Below are 10,098 nucleotides of genomic sequence, written 5' to 3'. Positions count from 1 at the left end.
CAGTCAAAACTAGAGGCTCTGACGGCCAGGGTCACCGAGGCAGAGGAACGCGTTAGCGAATTGGAGGATGGGTTAGTAGAAGAAAAAACGAAAATAGAAGCTGGTCTTAAAAAAATCCACGCCCACGAATGTAGATTACGGGAGATTACTGACTCTATGAAACGATCCAATGTCAGAATCATCGGCATCCCTGAAGGGGTGGAGAAAAACAGAGGTCTAGAAGAGATATTTGAACAAATTGTAGCTGAAAACTTCCCTAATCTAGCAAGGGAAACAAGCATTCGTGTCCAAGAGGCAGAGAGGACCCCATCCAAGCTCAACCAGGACAAACCTACGCCACGGCATGTCATAGTGCAATTCGCAAATATTAGATCCAAGGATACAGTATTGAAAGCGGCCAGGGCAAAGAAATTTCTCACGTACCAAGGCAAAGGTATCAGGATTACGTCAGACCTGTCTACAGAGACCTGGAATGAGAGAAAGGCTTGGGGGGGCATTTTTAAAGCTCTTTCAGAGAAAAACATGCAGCCAAGGATCCTTTATCCAGCAAAGCTGTCATTCAGAATTGATGGAGAAATAAAGACGTTCCAAAATCGCCAATCATTAACCAATTTCGTAACCACGAAACCAGCCCTACAGGAGATATTAAGGGGGGCTCTATAAAGGTAAAAAGGCCCCAAGAGTGATACAGAGCAGCAAGTCACAACCGATACAAAGACTTTAAAGAGAAATGGCATCATTAAAATCATATCTGTCAATAATCTCTATCAATCTAAATGGCTTAAACTCTCCCATAAAACGCCACAGGGTTGCAGATTGGATAAAAAGACATGACCCATCCATTTGCTGTCTACAAGAGACTCATTTTGAACCCAAAGATGCATTCAGACTTAGAGTAAGGGGATGGAGTACCATCTTCCACGCAAATGGACCTCAAAAGAAAGCTGGAGTAGCAATTCTCATATCAGATAGACTGGATTTTAAACTAGAGGCCATAGAGAGAGATACAGAAGGGCACTATATTATTCTTAAAGGAAGTATTCAACAAGTGGATATGACAATTATTAATATATATGCCCCCAACAGGGGAGCAGCAAGATACACAAGCCAACTCTTAACCAAAATAAAGAGACATATAGATAAGAACACAGTAATAGTAGGGGACCTCAACACCCCACTATCAGAAATAGACAGAACACCCTGGCAAAAACTAAGCAAAGAATCAAAGGCTTTGAATGCCATACTCGACGAGTTGGACCTCATAGATATATATAGAACACTACACCCCAGAACCAAAGAATACTCATTCTATTCAAATGCCCATGGAACATTCTCAAGAATAGATCATGCTCTGGGACACAAAACAGGTCTCAGCCAATACCAAAAGATTGAAATTATCCCCTGCATATTCTCAGACCACAACGCTCTGAAATTGGAACTCAACCACAAGGAAAAACCTGGAAGAAACTCAAACACTTGGAGGCTAAGAACCATCCTGCTCAAGAATGACTCGATAAACCAGGAAATCAAAAAACAAATTAAACAATTTATGGAGACCAACGAGAATGAATACACAACGGTCCAAAACCTATGGGATACTGCAAAGGCAGTCCTAAGGGGGAAATACATAGCCATCCAAGCCTCACTCAAAAGAATAGAAAAATCTAAAATGCAGTTTCTATATTCTCACCTCAAGAAACTGGAACAGCAACAGAGGGACAGGCCTAACCCACTGACAAGGAAGGAGTTGACCAAGATTAGAGCAGAAATCAATGAATTAGAGACCAGAACCACAGTAGAGCAGATCAACAGGACTAGAAGCTGGTTCTTTGAGAGAATCCATAAAATTGATAGACCACTGGCAAAACTTGTCCAAAAACAAAGAGAAAGGACTGAGATTATTAAAATTATGACTGAAAAGGGAGAGGTCACGACCAGCACCATTGAAATTGCAAGGATTATTAGAAACTTTTATCAACAGCTATATGCCAAAAAACTAAACAATCTGGAAGAGATGGAGGCCTTCCTGGAAACCTATAAACTACCAAGACTGAAACAGGAAGAAATAGATTTCTTAAATAGGCCAATTAACTATGAAGAAATTGAGTCAGTGATAAACAACCTTCCAAATAATAAAACTCCAGGCCCAGACGGTTTTCCTGGGGAATTCTACCAAACATTCAAAGAAGAAATAATACCTATTCTCCTAAAGCTATTTCAAAAAATAGAAACAGAAGGAAAGCTACCAAACTCATTCTATGAGGCTAATATTACCTTGATCCCCAAACCAGGCAAAGACCCCCTCAAAAAGGAGAATTACAGACCGATTTCTCTAATGAATATGGATGCCAAAATCCTCAACAAGATCCTTGCTAATAGAATCCAACAGTACATTAAAAGGATTATCCATCATGACCAAGTGGGATTCATACCTGGGATGCAAGCATGGTTCAACACTCGCAAATCAATCAATGTGATACATCATATCAACAAGAAAAGACTCAAGAACCATATGATCCTCTCAATTGATGCAGAAAAAGCATTTGACAAAATACAGCATCCTTTCCTGATTAAAACCCTTCAGAGTGTAGGAATAGAGGGTACATTTCTCAATCTCATAAAAGCCATCTATGAAAAGCCTACTGCAAGCATTATTCTCAATGGGGAAAAGCTGGAAGCCTTTCCCTTAAGATCAGGAACACGACAAGGATGCCCACTCTCGCCACTATTATTCAACATAGTACTAGAAGTCCTTGCAACAGCAATCAGAAGACAAAAAGGGATCAAAGGTATCCAAATCGGCAAAGAAGAAGTCAAACTGTCTCTCTTTGCAGATGACATGATACTCTATATGGAAAACCCAAAGGAATCCACTCCCAAACTATTAGAAGTTATAGAACAATTCAGTAAGGTGGCAGGATACAAAATCAATGCCCAGAAATCAGTTGCATTTCTATACACGAATAACGAGACTGAAGAAAGAGAAATTAGGGAATCCATCCCATTTACAATAACACCAAAAACCATGCGTTACCTTGGAATTAACTTAACCAGAGACGTAAAGGACCTATATGCTAGAAACTATAGATCACTTTTGAAAGATATTGAGGAAGACATAAAAAGATGGAAAAATATTCCATGCTCATGGATTGGAAGAATTAACATAGTTAAAATGTCCATACTACCCAGAGCAATCTACACTTTCAATGCTATCCCGATCAAAATACCGAGGACATTTTTCAAAGAACTGGAACAAATAGTCCTTAAATTTGTATGGAACCAGAAAAGGCCCCGAATCTCCAAGGAACTGTTGAAAAGGAAAAACAAAGCTGGGGGCATCACAATGCCGGATTTCGAGCTGTACTACAAAGCTGTGATCACAAAGACAGCATGGTACTGGCACAAAAACAGACACATCGACCAATGGAACAGAATAGAGAACCCAGAAATGGACCCTCGGCTCTTTGGGCAACTAATCTTTGATAAAGCAGGAAAAAACATCCGGTGGAAAAAAGACAGTCTCTTCAATAAATGGTGCTGGGAAAATTGGACAGCTACATGCAAAAGAATGAAACTTGACCACTCTCTCACACCATACACAAAAATAAACTCCAAATGGATGAAAGACCTCAATGTGAGACAGGAATCCATCAAAATTCTAGAGGAGAACATAGGCAACAACTTCTATGACATCGGCCAGAGCAACCTTTTTCACGACACATCTCCAAAGGCAAGAGAAATAAAAGATAAAATGAACTTATGGGACTTTATCAGGATAAAGAGCTTCTGCACAGCCAAGGAAACAGTCAAAAAAACTAAGAGACAGCCCACGGAATGGGAGAATATATTTGCAAAGGACACCACAGATAAAGGACTGGTATCCAAGATCTACAAAGAACTTCTCAAACTCAATACACGAGAAACAAATAAACAAATCATAAAATGGGCAGAAGATATGAACAGACACTTTTCCAATGAAGACATACAAATGGCTAACAGACACATGAAAAAATGTTCAAAATCATTAGCCATCAGGGAAATTCAAATCAAAACCACACTGAGATACCACCTTACGCCAGTTAGAATGGCAAAGATAGACAAGGCAAGAAACAACAATTGTTGGAGAGGATGTGGAGAAAGGGGATCCCTCCTACATTGTTGGTGGGAATGCAAGTTGGTACAGCCACTCTGGAAAACAGTGTGGAGGTCCCTTAAAAAGTTAAAAATTGAACTACCCTATGACCCAGCCATTGCACTACTGGGTGTTTACCCCAAAGATACAGACGTAGTAAAGAGAAGGGCCATATGCACCCCAATGTTCATAGCTGCATTGTCCACAATAGCCAAATCATGGAAGGAGCCGAGATGCCCTTCAACAGATGACTGGATTAAGAAGCTGTGGTCCATATATACAATGGAATATTACTCAGCTATCAGAAAGAACGAATTCTCAACATTTGCTGCAACATGGACGGCACTGGAGGAGATAATGCTAAGTGAAATAAGTCAAGCAGAGAAAGACAATTATCATATGATTTCTCTCATCTATGGAACATAAGAACTAGGAGGATCGGTAGGGGAAGAAAGGGATAAAGAAAAGGGGGGTAATCAGAGGGGGGAATGAAACATGAGAGACTATGGACTGTGAGAGGCAAACTGAGGACTTCAGAGGGGAGGGGGTGGGGGAAGGGGATAGCCTGGTGATGGGTAGTAGGGAGGGCACGTATTGCATGGTGCACTGGGTGTTTTACGCAACTAATGAAGCATCAAACTTTACATCGGAATCTGGGGATGTACTGTATGGTGATTAACACAATATAATAAAATAAAATTAAAAAAAATAAAAAAATAAAATAAATGTGATCATCATATTTCTCCCTGAGAAAGTGATATTTAACTAAATACTGGAAGCCAAAGAAACAAACCTTGTACAGGCATACTCCAGACACATTATGGGTATGGTTCCAGTTCACTGCAATAAAGTAAATACTGCAATAGAGTATGCCAAATTAACTTTTTGAATTCCAAGTGCATATAAAAGTTCTATTTACACTTTTCTGCAGTCTATTATGTGTGCAATAGCATTATGTCTAATTTGTGTGTGTCTTAATTTAAAAATGCTTTACTGCAAAAATATGCTAACCATTATCTGAGCTTTCAGTCATAATCTTTTTGTTGTTGGAGGGTCTTGCCTCAAAGTTGATGGTTGTTGACTAATCAGAGTGGTGGTTGCTGAAGGCTGAGGCAATGGCTGTGGCAATTTCTTAAAATAAGACAACAGTAGAGTTTGCTCCATTATTTGACTCTTTTTTTTTCTGAACTATTTCTCTATAGCCTATAATGTTGTTTGATTGCATTTTACCCACTATAGAACTTCTTTCAAAATTGGAGTCAAGCCTCTCAAAACCTGCCCCTGCTTTATCAATTAAGGTTAGATAATATGGTAAATCTTTTGTTGTCATTTAAACAGTCTTCACAGCATCTTCACCAGGAGTAGATTCTATCTCAAGAAACTTTCTTTGACTATCCCTTAAGAAGCCACTCCTTATCCATTGAAGTTTTATTATGAGATTGTAGCCATTCAGTCAAATATTCAGGCTTCATTTCTAATTTTAGTTCACTTGCTATTTCCACCACATCTTCAGTTATTTCCTCCACTGAAGTCTTGAACCCCTCAAAGTATCCATAAGGGTTGGAATCAACTTCTTCCGAACTTCTGTTAATGTTGGTATTTTGACCTCTTTCCATGAATCACAGTGTTTTTAATAATATCTAGAATGGTAAATCTTTTCCAGAAGGTTATCACTTTACTTTGCACAGAACTGTCAGAGAAATTGTGATCTGCAGAAGCTATAGCCTCACAAAATGTATATATTAATTAATAAGACTTGGAAGTTGAAATTACTCCTTGATCCATGAACTGCAGAATGGATGCTGTGATAATAGACATGAAAACAATATTAATATCATTATACAACTCCATCAGAGCTCTTGGATGACCAGATGCATTATCAATTTGAGCAGTCATATTTGAAAGGAATCTTTTTTTTTCCTTAGCAGTAGGTCTCAACAGGGGGCTTCAACATTCAGTAATCCATGTTGTCAACAAATGTGCTGTCATCCAGTCTTTGTGGTCCCATTTATAGAGCACAGGCAGAGTAGTTTCAACATAATTCTTAAAGTATTTAGGATTTGGGGGGTAAATACCTAGTAGTACAATTGCTGAATTATAAGGTAGTTTTATTTTTAACTTTTTCAGGAACCTCGATACTGTTATCCACAGTGGCTGCACCAGTTTGCATTTCCACCAACAGTGCAAGAGGGTTCCCCCTTCCCCACCCTAGCCAATGCTTGTTTCTTGTGTTGTTAATTTTACCCATTCCTACAGCTGTGAGGTGGTATGTCATTGTATTTTGAATTTGCATTTCCCTGATGATCAATGATGTTGAGCATCTTTTCATGTTTCTGTTGGCCATCTGTATGTCTTTGGAAAAATGTTTATTCATGCCTTCTGCCTATTTTTAACTGGATCATTTGTTTTTTGGATGATGAGCTTTATAAGTTCTTTATTTTGGGTACTAACTCATTATCAGATATGCCATTTGAAAATACCTTCTCCCATTCCTTAGGTTGGTTTTTACTTTTGTTGATTGTTTCCTTCACTGTGCAGAAGCTTCTTATTTTGATGAAGTCTCAATAGTTTCTTTTTGCTTTTGTTTCCCTCACCTCAGGAGACAAATCTAGGAAGAAGTTGCTACAGCCAAGGTCAAAGAAGTTACTGCCTGTGTTCTTTTCTAGGATTTTTATAGTTTCAGGTCTCACGTATATGTTTTTCAACCATTTGGAATTAGTTTTGTGTATGGTGTGAAAAAAAGTGGTCCAGTTTCATTCTTCTGCATGTTGCCGTCCAGTTTTCCCAACACCATTTGTTGAAGAGATTGTCTTTTTCCCGTTGGATATTCTTTCCTCTTTTTCTTTTTCTTTTTTTTTTTTTGCTTGTTGTTGAGTATTTCTTCATCAATGTTCATCAGAGATATTGGCCTTCAGTCCTCTTTTTTCTTTTTCCTGGTGTTTTTCTCTGGTTTTGGTATCAGGATAATGTTGGATAGAATGAACTTGGAAGTTTTCATTCCATTTCTACTTTTTGGAATAGTTTCAGAAAAATAGATGTAAACTCTTCTTTAAATGTTTGTTAGAATTTGCCTATGAGGGGCACCAGGGTGGCTCAGTCGGCCTTTGGCTCAGGTCATGATCCCAGAGTCCTGGGATCCAGCCCCACATCAGGCTTCCTGCTTGGTGGAGAGCCTGTTTCTCCCTCTCCCTCTGCCTGCCACTCTGCCTACTTGTGCTCTCTCTCTCTCTGTCAAATAAATAAATAAATTCTTAAAAAAAAAGAAAGAATTTGCCAGTGAGCCTAAGTGGTCCTTGATTTTTGTTTGTTGGGAGATTTTTCATTACTGATTCAACTTCTTTGCTGGTTACCTGTCCAAGTTTTCTATTTCTTTATGTTTCAGTTTTGGTAGTATATACATATAATTTATCCATTTCTTCCAGGTTGTCCAATTTGTTGGCATATAGTTTCCACTATATTCTTTAATAATTATTTGTATTTCTGTGGTGTTGGTTGTTATCTCTCCTGTCTCTTTTTGTGCTTTTCTTTATTTGCACATATTTTTTTTTCTTTTTGGTAAATCTGGCTAGAGGTTTATCAATTTTATAAAGTTTTTTTTTCCTTTCTAAAGAACCAGCTTCTGGTTTCATTGATTAATTCTATTGCCTTTTTATTATTTACTTATTTATGTGTTTATTTACTTATTTTTAGTTTCTATATCATTTATTTCTTCTCTAATCTTTATCAATCCTTTCCTTTTGCTGCCTCTAGGCTTAATTTTTTGTCCTTTTTCTAGACTCTTTAGGTATAAGGTTCGGTTGTTTATTTGAGATTTTTCTTGCTTTTTGAAGTAGGACTGTATTGCTATATACTCCCCTTTTATGACTGCTTTTGCTGCAACCCAAAGGATTTGTACCATTGTGTTTTCAAATTCGTTTGTTTCTATTTACCTTTTGATTTCTTCTTTGATTTATTGGATGACCCACTCTTTGTTTAGTAACATTTTATATGTGTTTTTTCCAGACTTTTTCCTTGAATTTGACTTCTAATTTCATAGCATTGTGGTCAGAAGAGATGCATGGTATGAGGCCTATTTTGTGGTCTAATATATGATCTATTTTGAAGAATGTTCCATGTGCACTTGAAAACAATGTGTATTCTGCTGTTTTAGGGTTGAATGTTCTGAATATATTAGTTCAATCCATTTGGTCCAGTGTGGCTAATTTTAACTAGGTATGCTTTGGTTTGTAACCTGCTCCACCAGTGCTGAAGCCCTGCAAAAACTCTCTGCTCAGGAAACATGGTGTGGGTGATTTGTGCTGGTCTCCTGGGTAAAGTGCCAGCAGCATTGGGACCAAGGCAAGAGTGACTAAGTTGGGCAGTTCCACTGGAGCACAGGGAGGTGGGGCTTAGTGTCAGCAATTTAGGCAGTCAATGTCTCCTCTGCACTGCTTCCCACGAATGGCTCTGTGTGTTTATGCTGAGGGGCAGGGGAGGGAAACGGTGCTGGCCAGCAACTTTGTTGCTAGAGTAGTGTATAGGTGAATATAGCCTCTCTGGGATGTGGTCTGAGAAGAGCAAATAATTTCCCCACTGTGTGCTCCAGGTGCTCTTCAGATCACTGTTTCTACACTATGTGTCCCTGGGTTGTTTGCCTGCCTTCTCTCCAAGAGTGCTTCAGTGCTCTCTAGGCTCTGTCTCAGCTAAGCCCACTGAACTTTAAAATTCCAGGCATCAAGTCTTGCTGGTTGCAAGAACTCACAAAATTCAGCCCTTCTCATTTTCCAAGCCAATGATTATGGGGATATATTCTCCTTGTGCATTTTCCTGTGTGCTCCTCTTTCTCTTGCCCTGCTCCATGGCCACAGCTCCCTCTCCTCCATAGCAGCCAGAACAGTTTCTCCCCTAAACCACATCTCCACACTTCTTACCTTGTTTGATGTGGTCTTTTCTCTAATTTTGGTTGTGGAGTTTGTTCTGTCCATCTTCCAGTCAATTTCAGGGGTATTTAGTTTGATTTGATAGTTACCTAGTTTTATTCATGGGACAGGGTGAACCTAGGGTCCTCCTACTATGCCACCAACTTCCTCCATACCTCTGTTCAAATGTTCTATTTCTTCCTACTTCAGTTTTTGGAGGTTATGTGTTTCTAGGAATTTATCCATTTCTTTTAGGTTGTCCAATTTGTTGGCATATACATTTTCATAATATTCTTTTATAATTGTTTTTATTTATCTGATGTCAGTTGTGAGTCTCCTCTTTCATTTGTGATTTGGTTTATTTGAGCCCTCTGTCTTTTTTTTATGAGTCTGCAGGAGGTTTATCAATTTTGTTGATCTTTTCAAAGAACCAGGTCCTGGTTTCATGAATGTGTTTTATTGTTTTCTTAGTTTCTATGTCATGTAGTTCTGCTCTGATATTTATTATTTCCTTCCCTCTGCTGTGATTGGGTTTTATTTGTTCTTTCCAGAGCTCCTTTAGGTGTAAAATTAAGTTGATTATTTGAGATTTTTCTTGCTTCTTGAGGTAGGACTGTATTGATATAAACTTCCCTGTTAGAATTGCTTTTGCTGCATCCAAAGATTTTGGACCATTGTTTTCATTTTTATTTGTTTCCATGTAATTTTTCTATTTCTTCTATGATTTCTTTGTTGACCTATTCATTGTTTTGTCGCATGCCATTTACCTTTCATGCATTTGTCTTCTTTCCAAAATTTTTCTTGCGGTTGATTTCTAGTTTCATAATGTTTTGGTTGGAAAAGATGCATGGTTCAGTTTTGATCTTTTTTAATTTGTTGGGACTCATTTTGTGGCAGAATATGTGAACTATTCTGGGGAATGTTTCTTGTGAATATGAAAATAATATGTATTCTGCTGTTTTAAGGTGAAATGTTCTGAATATATCTGTTTAATCCATCTGGTCTAGTGAATCATTCAAAACTATTGATTGTTTCCTTGTTGATTTTCTGTTTGGAAGACCTGTCAAT

This window comes from Ailuropoda melanoleuca, chromosome X (genome assembly GCF_002007445.2).
Source record: "Ailuropoda melanoleuca isolate Jingjing chromosome X, ASM200744v2, whole genome shotgun sequence".
In the NCBI taxonomy this organism is placed as follows: domain Eukaryota; kingdom Metazoa; phylum Chordata; class Mammalia; order Carnivora; family Ursidae; genus Ailuropoda; species Ailuropoda melanoleuca.
This window is presented reverse-complemented; position numbering follows the sequence as displayed.